A 12180-nucleotide genomic window follows, 5' to 3' on the forward strand; every position below is an offset into this window, starting at 1 on the left:
GTAAAATCTCAAGGAAATAGCTTGAAAAGCTCTATTTTAAGATGCATTAGGTCATAGTCTTTATCTGAATAGCAGGTATAATTCTCTTTATGTTTTGACTTGGCATGTTTTCCAGAAGAAATATTAGTAAAACGTTTTTTAAAGTCATCTAAATTCAATTAAATAATGTGGATGTTTTAAGCTGTAGAAAATATGTCCCCTGAGAGTAAGTTTTTAACATTTGTTACTAATTTTAAAGTCAGTTTTCAGCAGAACTGCTGTGAATCACGGACTGTTTTTACGGAGCCTAATTCATTAAAGAGAATTCAGGCTACATTAATGACGTGGTGACTGTCCTCGTATATAGTCAAAGAAGGAGAAAATATTGTGAGCAAACTGTCGTCCGTTTTCTGTGCTAGGTTACACGATTTGTACAGAAATAGAGACTTTGGATTATTCCTGCCCCGGTCAAAGGCTTGTCCTCGGGCAGGGCCATCACAGCAGTTCTAAACGGATCCTTCTGGATGGCTCCATCAGGTCACATTCTCAACCTCATTCCCATTAGCGGGTGTTCTCTTCAGGATGTCACCAAGGCTGAGCAGAGCCTTTCAACAGACTTTCAAAATACATTTCTCTTAACCTGCGAAGCATCTATCAATGAGCCAGCAGTGTTTATAGAGCATTTGTTCTCTGCAGAGATCTATGACCAGGTGAAATGTAGGAAGAGTCAAAGAAGTAATTCAAGATGGTTGTACACCTAAATATAAAACTGAAACCGTAAAGATTCTAGAGGAAAACATGGAATGTCTCCTCAACCCTGGATAGGCAACCATTTCTTAGGATACAAAATACACTCACCATAAAATAAAAAATTAATAAATTGTACCTTATCAAAAATTAAGACTTCCATTTTTCATTAGACACCATTAAGAAAATGAAAGGCAAGCCACAGATTGGGAGAAAATATTCACAATGCATATCTCTGTTAAAGGACTCAGACTGCTTAAAGAACTCTCGTAAGTCTGTAATAAAATCACAACTCCGTTACCAACAAAGGGCCAAAAGACTTGAACAAACAATTCACAAAAGGAGATGTTTAACCAAGGAACACATGAAAAGATGCTCAGCATCATAGTCAACAGGGGAATGCAAATTAAAATGATGAAGTCCTATTTCACACCCATTAGAATGGCAAAGAACAGCTACACTGAAACCAAAAAAAACGACAGTCCTAACTAACTGTTGACAAGGAAATGGAACAGTTGTTGCTTTCATACATTTTTGGTTGGAGTGGAAAACAGCAAATCTACTTGGAAAACAGTTTGGTAACTTCTTATCAAGTAATTTAACTCCTAGCTGTTTACCTAAGAGAAATGAAAACGTACGTCCATAAAAAGACTTTTACTAGAATGTTCATAGCAACTGTATTCAAAATAGCCAGAAACTGGGAACGGCCCAGCTGTTCATTGTTAGTTGATAGCAGGTTAAATTGAGTAAATTGTGCTGTACTTATAGAATGCCACTCGGTGATCAAGAGGAATGCTCCCTGCTAGTAATATGGATAAACCGCAAAACACGTTGCATGAAAGAAGTTGGACTCAGAGGGGTATATACTGTGTGATTCTATTTGAATCCAGTTCTACTGCAGGTGAACTAGGCTCTAGTGACAGGAATCGGGCTTGGGGACACGGGTGACTGGAAAGGAGCACAGGGAACTTTTGCGATGGAAATATTATGTTAATTGGGGTGGTCATTACATGGTGTCAAAACTCACTGAATTTACCTTTAAAATCTGTTTTCCATTTTATTGTTTGTAGTTTATACCCCAACCTAAATTAAGTGGGGAGAAAAGTCAAGGGTGTCAGCTGTGAGCTTGGAGCAGTGAGGACGCTGAGCAGACGTGAAGCAGATACTAGACTACGGGGAAATGGCGGAGGGTGTTGAGAGGGTGGCGGAGGAGGCAGGGAGCATCCACCGTGTGAGCTCTCAGGCAAAGGCCATCAAGCAGCAAAGGCTTTCGGGGCAAGAGATGGTTTTGTCATGTTTTGAAGATGGAAGTTGGTAAATGTGGTCAGAGGTTGGGGATTGGTGGGAAAATATTCCAGATAGGGTCAAGGTCTCAGGTCAAGAGGTCAAGATAGTAAAAGAAGACATGTTTGAGGTCAGTAAGCATAGTAGTGAAGTTGTTGCCCTGTTCACTGCATGGGTTCCCACCTCACACTGCTGTGTCCTTGCTCTCTTTCAAGACTCGGCCTAATTCTTTCTTCCTTCCCCTACGAGCTCCAGCACGCAGTGTTCTTTCCCTTTTTCTGAGCTTCTGTTTTAACCCCACAGAGGAGCACTTAATTTTTCCCAGTTTGTGTCCTGCATGTTACGTGTTTGTCTTCTCAGAAAGTGTTTCCCCCGGGAGGTAGCTGTTCCTCCAAGGCCCCAGGTGAAATGCGGGTCCACAGTCTAATGCTGAGTACGATCCTCTGCTACGTTAAGTGTGTGCTGGAGGTTTTAATGTGTATGAGTGTTAATGGCTGTAGTTTTTCACTGTCAGCCATGCACCAGGCGTTATGATAACTATCACAGTAGACGTTCTGGGGAGGTATTTTTATTCTCTTTTTACAGAAGCGTCAAGTGAGCAGGCAGAGGTTAAGTGACCAGCGGGAATTTGACACTCTCTCTCAGCTTCCGCTGTTCTTGTAGTCATCAAACCACTAAACCGTGTTACTGATAAATACGATGATAAGGGTGGTGACGTCAGTAAACATGGATGCACTCTTTTTTTTTTGTCATGACAGTCATTCGTGGGCACTCTGTGCATATTAATTCATTTAATTTCTGTGACAAGGGGGGAGAGCGAGGCATAGACTCATTAAGTCAGTTTATCAAGGTCATAGCAGAGTGGGTGGTGGAGTCAGGCCTTGAAACCAGCTAGTCTGATCCTGGAATGCGTGCTTTTGCTCTTTATCATTATGCTGTCTTGCTGCCTGGCTCTGTAGTTTGAGGGCTGGCTGTCTCCCTTCAGGAGAGCACAGCATGCAGCCTTTCCGAGGTGTGTTAGGAGTGGGTTTAGATAAGCTGGGGATGCAGAATGTTGTGTCCAAGACATGTAGTTGTTGAGGTCCTCCTTCCTGCCACCTATCCATGAAATGTTGGCCGAGACACTTTACCAGCTCCTCTGTGTAGGAGGCTAAGACACGGCCCGTTCTTTCGAGGACTAATAGGCTGGGGCTGGGTGTCTTTGTACTCATGTGGCTTCTCAAGCGTTTAAAAATTCTCATGCTGCTTGAACCAAACCCGAAGCCGGACCTGCCTGGCAGTGTCTTAGAGTTACGGTTGATGAAGGAACATCAGTTCAGAACTCTTAGCAACCCACCCCCAACTCAGAAGAGAGGCCCTGCCGCAGCACCGGGAGATGACGCAATGAGCGCGCACGACGTATTTTAAGATAAAATAATGCACTTAAGACAGCTGTGTATCCTTTCCTAAAAATGATACTGTCTTCGTGGGGTGTTTGTGGGTGAACCAGCTGCCTGCCTCGGGCGGTGCTGGCGGGGCCAGCTGCTGTCTCCCAGCTCTGCACAGGCTCAGTGGGAACAGGACAGCTGCTCGCCGCCTTAGGTTTCTTTTCATCTCAGGGGAGAGCCTTTCTCTTCCTCTTTCCTTGGCTCTAGAGGTGGCGCGGGCAGGGAAGGGCAGCGTGCTCCTGTGCAGAAACACCGCTGGGCAGTTTCGGGGCAGGAGGCAGAGGGTGGTGAACACAAGGGCTGACGCCAAGATGTTTAGCTGAGCTCAGTGTCGTTTTCAATTTTCTGTTTTTGTCATCAGTACAGGCAGGGCCATCAGCTCCTAACGAGGGTTGGGTCAGGAATTCGGAGCACGTCAGTAAATTTTAGTTGGCTCCTGATGAGAATAGGATTCCTCTACATCTCTCTGAAGAAAATAAAAATGTAATCTAATGAGCTCTGCCCAAAGATGGTTGTTAGAACTGAGTAAGTATCATTTCCTAGAGGAGAAAGAGTGAAGCTGTAAAGGTTTGTCTGTGTGCCTATTAGAATGTAGCTCCACGAGCTCAGGACTCTGCTGCCCGCAGAGTCCCCCTAGCATCTAGAATCCTGGTTGCCACGTGGTAAGGAATCAGTGTTTGTTGACTGACTGACTGACTGACTGACTGAAATAGCTCTAGAATGAGAAGGAGATTTTGTTCACCCTCTGATGCAGGATGAAATGTCCCTTAGGTGAAGCCTCCTGTGAGCTCAGCTGCCAACCTTGGCCTTAGGGCTGGACCCACTGGAAGGTCCTCTGAGCAATAGGTGAGTCCTGCTTCCCAGCCAGGTCTCTCTCCCACAGTAAGAGTGGGCACATTTCAAGTCTGCTTGGTGTGAATTGTTCCTGTAGTCCAGGGACGTGATGAGAATAAGTGTGTGATCCTGGAAAATCGAGACTCAGGCTCTTTTTCCCAGTGACCGCACCAAAGCGTACAGTCTCCTTCGGGCCATAAACCCCAGCAGCCGAATAGCTGATCTTTTTCTCTTTTTTTGTGTGTGATCTTAACTTCAACAGCAGATGATGCATAACTGAGTAGAAGCCACCAGCCCTTTCTGACTACTTCCTTATCTTTCCATCCTTCTTTCTTATCATGGATCAGAACGTATCCGAGTCCTTTGATGATGCTTTTCAGAAACAGCAGCTGGGAGACTTCAGTGAAGCATAAAGAGCCAGCAGTTTGTTTAGGCCGAGTGAAGACAGAGATTTCAAGGGAATTGAGAATCGATCAGATCCAAAAGTATATCCCCAATATTTCCCTTTGCCTTTAAAGAACAGGCGGATTGAGAACCTTTATGGAAAACTTGGTTTTTCTGTAAGTTAATATAGCCAAGTTATTACTGCAAAAATGAGACTAGTAAATTACCTACTAGGTTTGTACTTTTCTAGAGTGTTAGTCGGGAAATGCAAACTCCCTGCAGAGGAGCCAGAAGATTGAGTAACAAGGATTTGAAAGACCTGATGGAGGCAGCTTGATCCCACGTGCTGCTCAGGCCGCTGGGGGTTCAAAGTAGATCCTGTGTAGCTTGTTGCGTGGGTACTTTTGGTAAAGATAGGGTACCTCTACTGAAATTGGTTTCTCCCCGGAGGCACCGCATCGTAGGAGGCACTGCACCCTTTGCGTTCACAGAGGCCACGTGTCTGGTGCCAGAATGTAGCAGCAGACTGGAAGCTAATTTAAAATCCCAAGCGGTAGATAGAACCCGACCAATGAAACCCCATGGTAGCATCCAAACTGAACTGTAAGGATGGCCGTATAATTTATTGTCCAAGCCAGGACACTTGTGGGGTACAAAGGGGGCATTCTGCACAATACTGCCCGGACAGCATGGTTCCCACCTGCTATGAGAGCTGTCTCAGGACCTAGGGTCACTTTCCCCAGTGGAATTCCAAATGGAGTGTGCAACGGAATCGCCTGGGACCTTGTTAGAACACAGATTGCTGGGCTTCGCCCCCAAAGTTTCATATCTAGAAGGTTGGGGTCAAAAATGTGCATGTCTGACGGTCACTGGTGATGTTGATACAGCTGTCTGGGATTGCATTGTGAGAACGGCTGCTCTCCCTAAACAGGCTTGGCACCCTTGTGCTGCTGATGGAATTTTCAGACGGAAGAAAGTCCTTATTGTCTAGTCCTTCTCCGCTAGACAGCCTTCTGCAAGTGAGGATGCCCCTGAGGAAGGGGGCAGGAGAAGCTCGTGTTGGCTTCCGTGTGTGTCTCTCTGGACTGGTCTGTTCTTGCTAGTCCAGACACTGCTCACCGTGATCAGCCTAACTTTCAAGGAAACGCTGAAACCAAACGGGATAAACACGACTTCAGGGTCTTGCCTTAGAGTCTTAGGCTTAGGGGAGCCTCCACACCTACGTTCACTCTCAAGGCATTTTGTAGAGTGAACAGTGTCGCCGACAACAATATTCCTCTCTTCGGCAGGTGACTTTCAGAAGCACCTTAGATCTAATGGGAAATATCTTGATTCTGTTTGTTTGTTTCTTTTTCTTTCTTTTTTCTTGGTCAAGAATAATGTGGTGCTTAGCTACATGGGGATAATATGGTGCTTTTGCTTTCTAGCATTTATTCACTATTTTGCCCTCTCATTCACTGGCTTAGAGGGAATGAGAAACTTGTTGACAGTTTATTAGTAAGGCAAATATGAATGTGAGATTCAGCTGTAGATCTGAGGGTCTCAAAGAGTGGACCCCTCCACTTCAGCAGCATCAGCATCACCGGGGAATTCATTAGAAATGCAGATTCTTAAGCCCCAACCCCGACTTACTGCATCAGGAAGTCTGGGGAGCCGGGCCCGGGACATTATGGGGTTCACCAAGCCCTGCAGGTGATTCTGACGTGTGGCAAAGTTTGAGAGCGCTGTTGTAAATGGGTTTATGTTATTTCTTATCTATCTCTTTTGGTCTACAAAGGTATTGAAATGTCTGGATTATGTTTTCCAGTGGTCTGATACATAATTCTATGCACATCTGCCTTAATTAAATTAGCTTATAATAACAGCGGAAACGATGATGTCAGTGCACATTTACTGCACACTTCCTATACTGCTGTGTTAAAGGCTTTACAGATACGTCTGCTGTGATCCTACAGCCGTCTTACACTAATGTCACCACTGTTTTGCAGATAAGGGAAGCGGGCTCAGGGAGCTTGGTGGGCTGGCCTCTGAGAGGCCCGTTCTTTGGTACCTTGCTGCCTGGCGTCCCCACCAGCTGTTTAATTGTGATTTTTTTCTCCCCCAGTTCTCCTGACTTTGAGAGGCTTTCTTTTGCTACTCCTGCCTCCACCACTCTCCCATTGTATGCTGTTTAAAGGTGTCAGGGATAATTATAATTTTGTGTTTTTGTACGTTTTCCCCCAATATGTACGTGTGATACTAGGCTAAACACTCTTACAGCCAGGGAATTATAGATGCTGTCCTACAAACAATGATTGAGGAGACGGTGGTTGCAGGGGGTCGAAGGATGTGCTGGTGGGTGATTGGTGGGGGGCTGGATAGGGAGGGGGCATCGCGGTCATGGGGCTGGGATGTGGGACGGGCAGCCCTGGGTGGAGGCAGGTGTCTTCCGTGAGCTCAGGGGGTCAGGCACATGGGGACGTCAGCTGGCTGGCCTGGGCCAGGACAGTTCCGTGCTGTACCGCTTCCTCAAGTGTGAAATGGGCACTCTGACATCGCAGCAGTGACAGCTCCGTTCCCACCCTGCCGCTTCCCCTTACTGGGTCTTCTCGCTTTGAGTGTCTTGGGGTCCCCTTATTTCTTTGTTACTGAGCCCTAACAGACATGTCAATTGACATTTTGTGTGTGTTTTACCAGTGTGTGATTGTGTATGTTTGTGCATACTTATATGTGTGTAATGTATGTATTTATAGATTTTATTGAGGTATAAAATTCACTTGTATGTTTGCAAATCAAAATATGCTATTTTGATATTTTATAGTGAGTATGTTATGTTTTCTTTTTTTTTTTAACTTATTGATACCTAGGTTTTTTAGTGCTAAAACTGATTTCAAGTCTGTCTGTTTCGAGAACATGAATATGAGAACTACAATGTATTTTTTTTACCAGTGTGATCTTTGGTCTCTTTTCTCCATAGGATTAGTTGTCTTTGCCCAAAAAGAAAATTTCCAGATTAGATGGATTGCATTAGATTGGTTGAATATGCTGACACTGTGGAGCGGGACTAATTCCCCTGTGGATAATTTAAATTATTATGTTTAAAGTATTTTAAATAATTAGTCAAAGACTGTAATAAGTAGTATATGAACCCAAATTTTTTCTGTGCATAGGATAGATGTTTTTGTAGTTTATAATTCTCTTCAAAGGCAAAGAAATATCTTATTAGGTGTTAGTAGGGTTAGCTTATCCCGATAACAACAAAGATAAAAGCTTTTACCTACGTAAGTATATGTACAAATAGATACCAACTATACATACATGCACACAGGTAATTGCAAATAAGAACATATTCTCACTGACAAATATTATCATCATAATTGATTTTGTAGCTTTTAGAGGCAATTTTGATACACATTTACAAGCTTTTGAAATGTTTATTCTAGATGAATACTTCTTAAGCATTTTTTTAATATCTCTTCATCACAGATGTATTTTGACAGCCACAATTGGAAATCCTAGTCATCAATCACAAAATTTCAGATTTGGATCCCAAAGTCAGCGTGAGCAAGAATATTACTGTGCCAACCAGTTATAGCTCTCAAACAGAAAGTAACTCCCTGAGAATGGGCTAGTCCAGCACTACTCAGCCGTGTTGCTGCCCAGCTCAGACTCGCCTTTTCTGTCCTTGCGCCCCGTTCGCACACACTCACGTTCTCTCATGGCAAAGCTGCTTCCTTACCTGTAAGCGGCCTCTGTCCCTCCGCCACGAGTCACACGGCACTCATTTCAGGCTGTGTCTCAACGGAGCTCCACATCAGAACTCTTAGACTCAGAGTGCTTGCCTGTCTTCAAGAACAGATGAAAATCAGGAACTTGGCAGAAACCATGAGATAGTGGGTGGGGTGTCCTTCTGCTGAGCTGGTCAGAGCTCACTCAGGGCTGGAAGTGCAAGTGAGGAGCAGGAGAGAGGTGATGGGTGTCTCTGGGTGTCAGCCTGGCTGCTGTGCTAGTTTCTTAACCTCAGTGATCCAAAAAAACATCGACTTTTGTTTTATTTTTTTTCTTCTTGAAATTTTCTACTCCTTTTTTCCCCGCATCGCCACATCAGCTGGCAAATGAACAGCCAGACAACAACCTAGACACATCTTCCTTTTCAACTTCGCTGTTCCCAGATTCAAGGTGTGCAAGAGGTGGGGACCAACGGTGGGTAAGACTTGATTCTGTTTGAAACGCCCTCCTGAGGGGAATTGTCAACAGCTACACAGTGTAATGCGTCCACAACGGGTGGTAATCGCGGCCACCTGGAAAGGCGAAATTAGCCTTTGAGTAAAGAGACATTTTGACACAGCGACCACATCTCTTAGATAAGACGTGCTGCTCTTATTGGTTTTTGCCCACGTTAGCTTTTCCATATTTGAGCGTTACTGACAAATAGATCATGAATAGGACTTGACACAGACTCATCTTGTGTTAATATTTTGCTGAGTTTGTGCTAATATTTTGCTGAGTTTGTGCTGCTTATGTTACTGTTTTGAAAGTGAGAGGCCAAACCCTTCGTGTTTTCAGTTCCTTTCATTTCATTACATCATTTGCAACGTTGTGAACAGGCTCGCGTGTCTTTCTGCCGAATGCAGCGTGCAGTCAGATTTGGAAGTCCTCAGAATTTGGACCCAAGGCCTCATCAGAGCGTGTGACTCAGAACTAGATAGGAGAGAAAGAAGAACACCAAGCCCCGAAAAGCTGTTTTGCTGAGGCTGCTCCACATTCTAAGTGCGTTCACTCAGGTGGTTCCATTGCAAAATTATGGGCTGACAGCCGAACTCATAATGTTCAGTGTGGTGTAAAAATATAACGTGTACATTTGCAGTTATAATAATCGGTGATTCCTGCTTGTATGCTATGCTGTGCCAGGTCCTGCTGCAGATCCTTCCTACGTGCCTACCGCGTAGACGGCAGTGTTCCAGACACGGGAGGAGGAGCAGGGGCTGCTTGAGACCCAAGTCCCTGCCCTTAGGAAGCGCGTTTTCTTATTTTCTGTCTCACATACAAACTTAATTGTCACTACTGATCTCTGCAGAGGCCCCCAGGGACCCAGGGCCGGTGTAGGGAAGCGCCCCATCTGGCTCTGCCCGAGGGATCCCCTCTCTAGACCTCCTGGGGCCCACCCAGTCCTCGGAGCGTCCCCTCTCCAGACTTCCCAGGGCCCACCCTGTCCTCACTGCTGCTCTGACCAATGGGGCCAAGAACACCAAGGTGCAGCCAGAGGCTCCTCAGCTCCCGCCGCAGGGAGATCTGGCAGGTAGCTAGATGGGAGGACAGAGTGAAGGACAAGCGTTCAGAGCCTGGTTAGTGCCAGGGCACGTGGCAGAGCCCTTCCAATGTTAACTGCGTGCTGCTTAGCTGGACGCTTTGGCATCAGCAGTCTCTCAGCTGCAGCTCTCAGGACTTTCCTGGTTTATAGCTCGAGGCACTGTTTACCCTGACGTCTCAGAAACTCCTGTTGGTTAGTTAGTTATCCCAGTGCTCTCGTGCTTCTTCCCTTCTCCGTGGGGTGCCCCACATGCCTGTTACTGGGGATGACTGGGGAAGAAATGATAATTAAATTAAATTCACTGGAGATGCTTGTTTTCCTGTTGGTACCAGGATTTGCAAAGGGGTACCCCTGCAGGGGTCACCTGGCGGCAGGTGGTCCAGATAGGTGAGGTAGACCCTGTGTCAGACCCCCGGGGATCCAAGGACTGTGGAGAAGGAGAGCACTCATGGCCCAGCCAGGGGTCACTGCCACTCAGCCCGCGCTGGTTGGGGTCCAGTGTTGCCCCCTCTGTGGACGAGTCAGCATGACCAGAGCCTGCCTGCTTACTGTGTGCACTGTTCTACCACTTCGTGTGCTGACTCACTGAGTTCTCACCACACCCTGAGCTGGGCGGGGTCCACTGCTGTCCACTCCTTACCTTTCTCTTAATAGATGTGGAAATCGGAGCAGAGACATGCTACGTCCAGCCCCACTGCTCCTGGAGCTGGGAGCTGGGAGCTGGGAGCTGGGAGCTGCGACCCGGCAGAGCAACTCTGGAGCCTGTGTCCCTCTCTGCACTGTTGCGTCCCTCCTGATTTTGCCTCTTGTTGTCCCAATCAAATACTTCCCAAATTCGTGAATGCCCAGCATCTCGTGGGCCAGAACAAAGCCTGACTGTGCACTGTGTTTGGCTTTTGGGCAGCCAGATGGTGGGCCCTGTTCTATGGCTGTATAGGACAAGGATGGTGGGGGGGCAAGTGGGGACTCAAGAAGAACGCTCATTGCCAAGGATGGTATGAAACGCATGCGTGCACACTCCCATACAGTCCACTGAGGAACACCTCATTTGTATTAGATCCTTTTACAGCCAGTTCACATAGGAACCATTTGACGGGTAACTATAACTATCTTTACATATGAGAAAATAGAACCTCGGAAAATTTAACTGAGTTGCCCAAGCTGGCGGGTGGCAGGACTGGACTTTGGAGCCGGTCTTAAGGTTCAGAGTTGAGGATTCCTTCCTCAGTCCAATGGCTGTTTCTTACAACCAGATGAAGAGTGAGCGCTGATTCATTAATTCATCAAGCATCTGAGAGTTGGGTACCATAGGACCGTCCTTGTTGGGAACACAGGAAATTCTATTTTCTCATCAAGAAATGCTGACTGTACGCACGCAGTTTTTGTCTCAGATGAGAAATGTAAAGAAAGTGATGGCAGGCGGATGGAGTGATGCACGTGGTGATAGTTGTAGATGCCAGGGCAGGTGGGGGGGTCCCGTGGTTAAGGCTACGCTTGCCTTAGACTTGGAGAAGATGAACACGTAAGGATCCAAGAAGAACTGTTCATCTTGGGTTCTTCAGATTGCGCGTCTCAAGGCAGATTGTCTGCCTCGGTGGGGTTTTGGCCATAGGACCTTTCTGACAGGGTGTCAAGGGCAGGTCTTGTGGCTTCTCTTTCCGGGTTTGGGAAACTTTGAAGAGAAACACCTGGAGCTGCCGCCTCTTCTCCCTGGGCCTCTGGCTGGTCCTCTCTGCCCTCTGCTTACCTGGGGCCTCTGTGGCAGCTCTCTGACTCTTGTGAGGTCCTGGTTTCTATTCCTCACTGGCCTTCAGCATCACCTGGGGAGCTTTACAAAGGCAGATTCCAAGACCCTTCTTCAAACGAACCGAATCAGAATCCTTGTGTTTTGGGCTCAGGAATCTGTATATTTTCAGAAGCATCTGGGTGTTTCAGAAACGTGGCCAGGTGTGAGCACCCTGCCTTCCTGATCTAGAGCCTCTGATCTTACAACACTTGGAGGAACTTTTGTCTTGTGGGCAGACGCCCTGCCTCCTAGGCTGTGTGGTTGGTTCTGCTCACTCCCCCTGCCTGGGCCCCTTATCAGTTGTTGCCATACTTTGGACACCCACGCAGACGTGTGCACTGAGAGCAGAAATTTTGAAGATCTCGAGTACTAGATCAGATACAGAGTACGAGTCGGGTGGTGTGAGTGAGGTGAGAGAGAGGTGAGAGAGATGCGGCTAGAGCCGCCAG

At 46.4% G+C, this 12180-nt stretch overlaps 3 protein-coding genes across 33 annotated transcripts in view; 1 reads left to right on the forward strand and 2 right to left on the reverse strand.

Moving 5' to 3' along the window:
* The window catches only part of GPR171 (G protein-coupled receptor 171), a 63742-nt gene extending 55262 nt beyond the window's left edge, over positions 1-8480 (reverse strand). Inside the window, exon 1 of the mRNA XM_070576372.1 lies at positions 8374-8480. The gene's annotated coding sequence lies outside the window, so the exon portion shown is untranslated. The remainder of the gene's footprint in view (positions 1-8373) is intronic.
* The window catches only part of P2RY14 (purinergic receptor P2Y14), a 49562-nt gene extending 41082 nt beyond the window's left edge, over positions 1-8480 (reverse strand). For both annotated transcript variants that reach the window (XM_008521049.2, XM_008521043.2), the window contains exon 1: positions 8374-8480. The gene's annotated coding sequence lies outside the window, so the exon portion shown is untranslated. The remainder of the gene's footprint in view (positions 1-8373) is intronic.
* The window catches only part of MED12L (mediator complex subunit 12L), a 315757-nt gene that overhangs the window by 156603 nt on the left and 146974 nt on the right, over positions 1-12180 (forward strand). The window lies entirely within an intron of this gene.

This window comes from Equus przewalskii, chromosome 15, assembly GCF_037783145.1.
Source record: "Equus przewalskii isolate Varuska chromosome 15, EquPr2, whole genome shotgun sequence".
Taxonomy (NCBI): domain Eukaryota; kingdom Metazoa; phylum Chordata; class Mammalia; order Perissodactyla; family Equidae; genus Equus; species Equus przewalskii.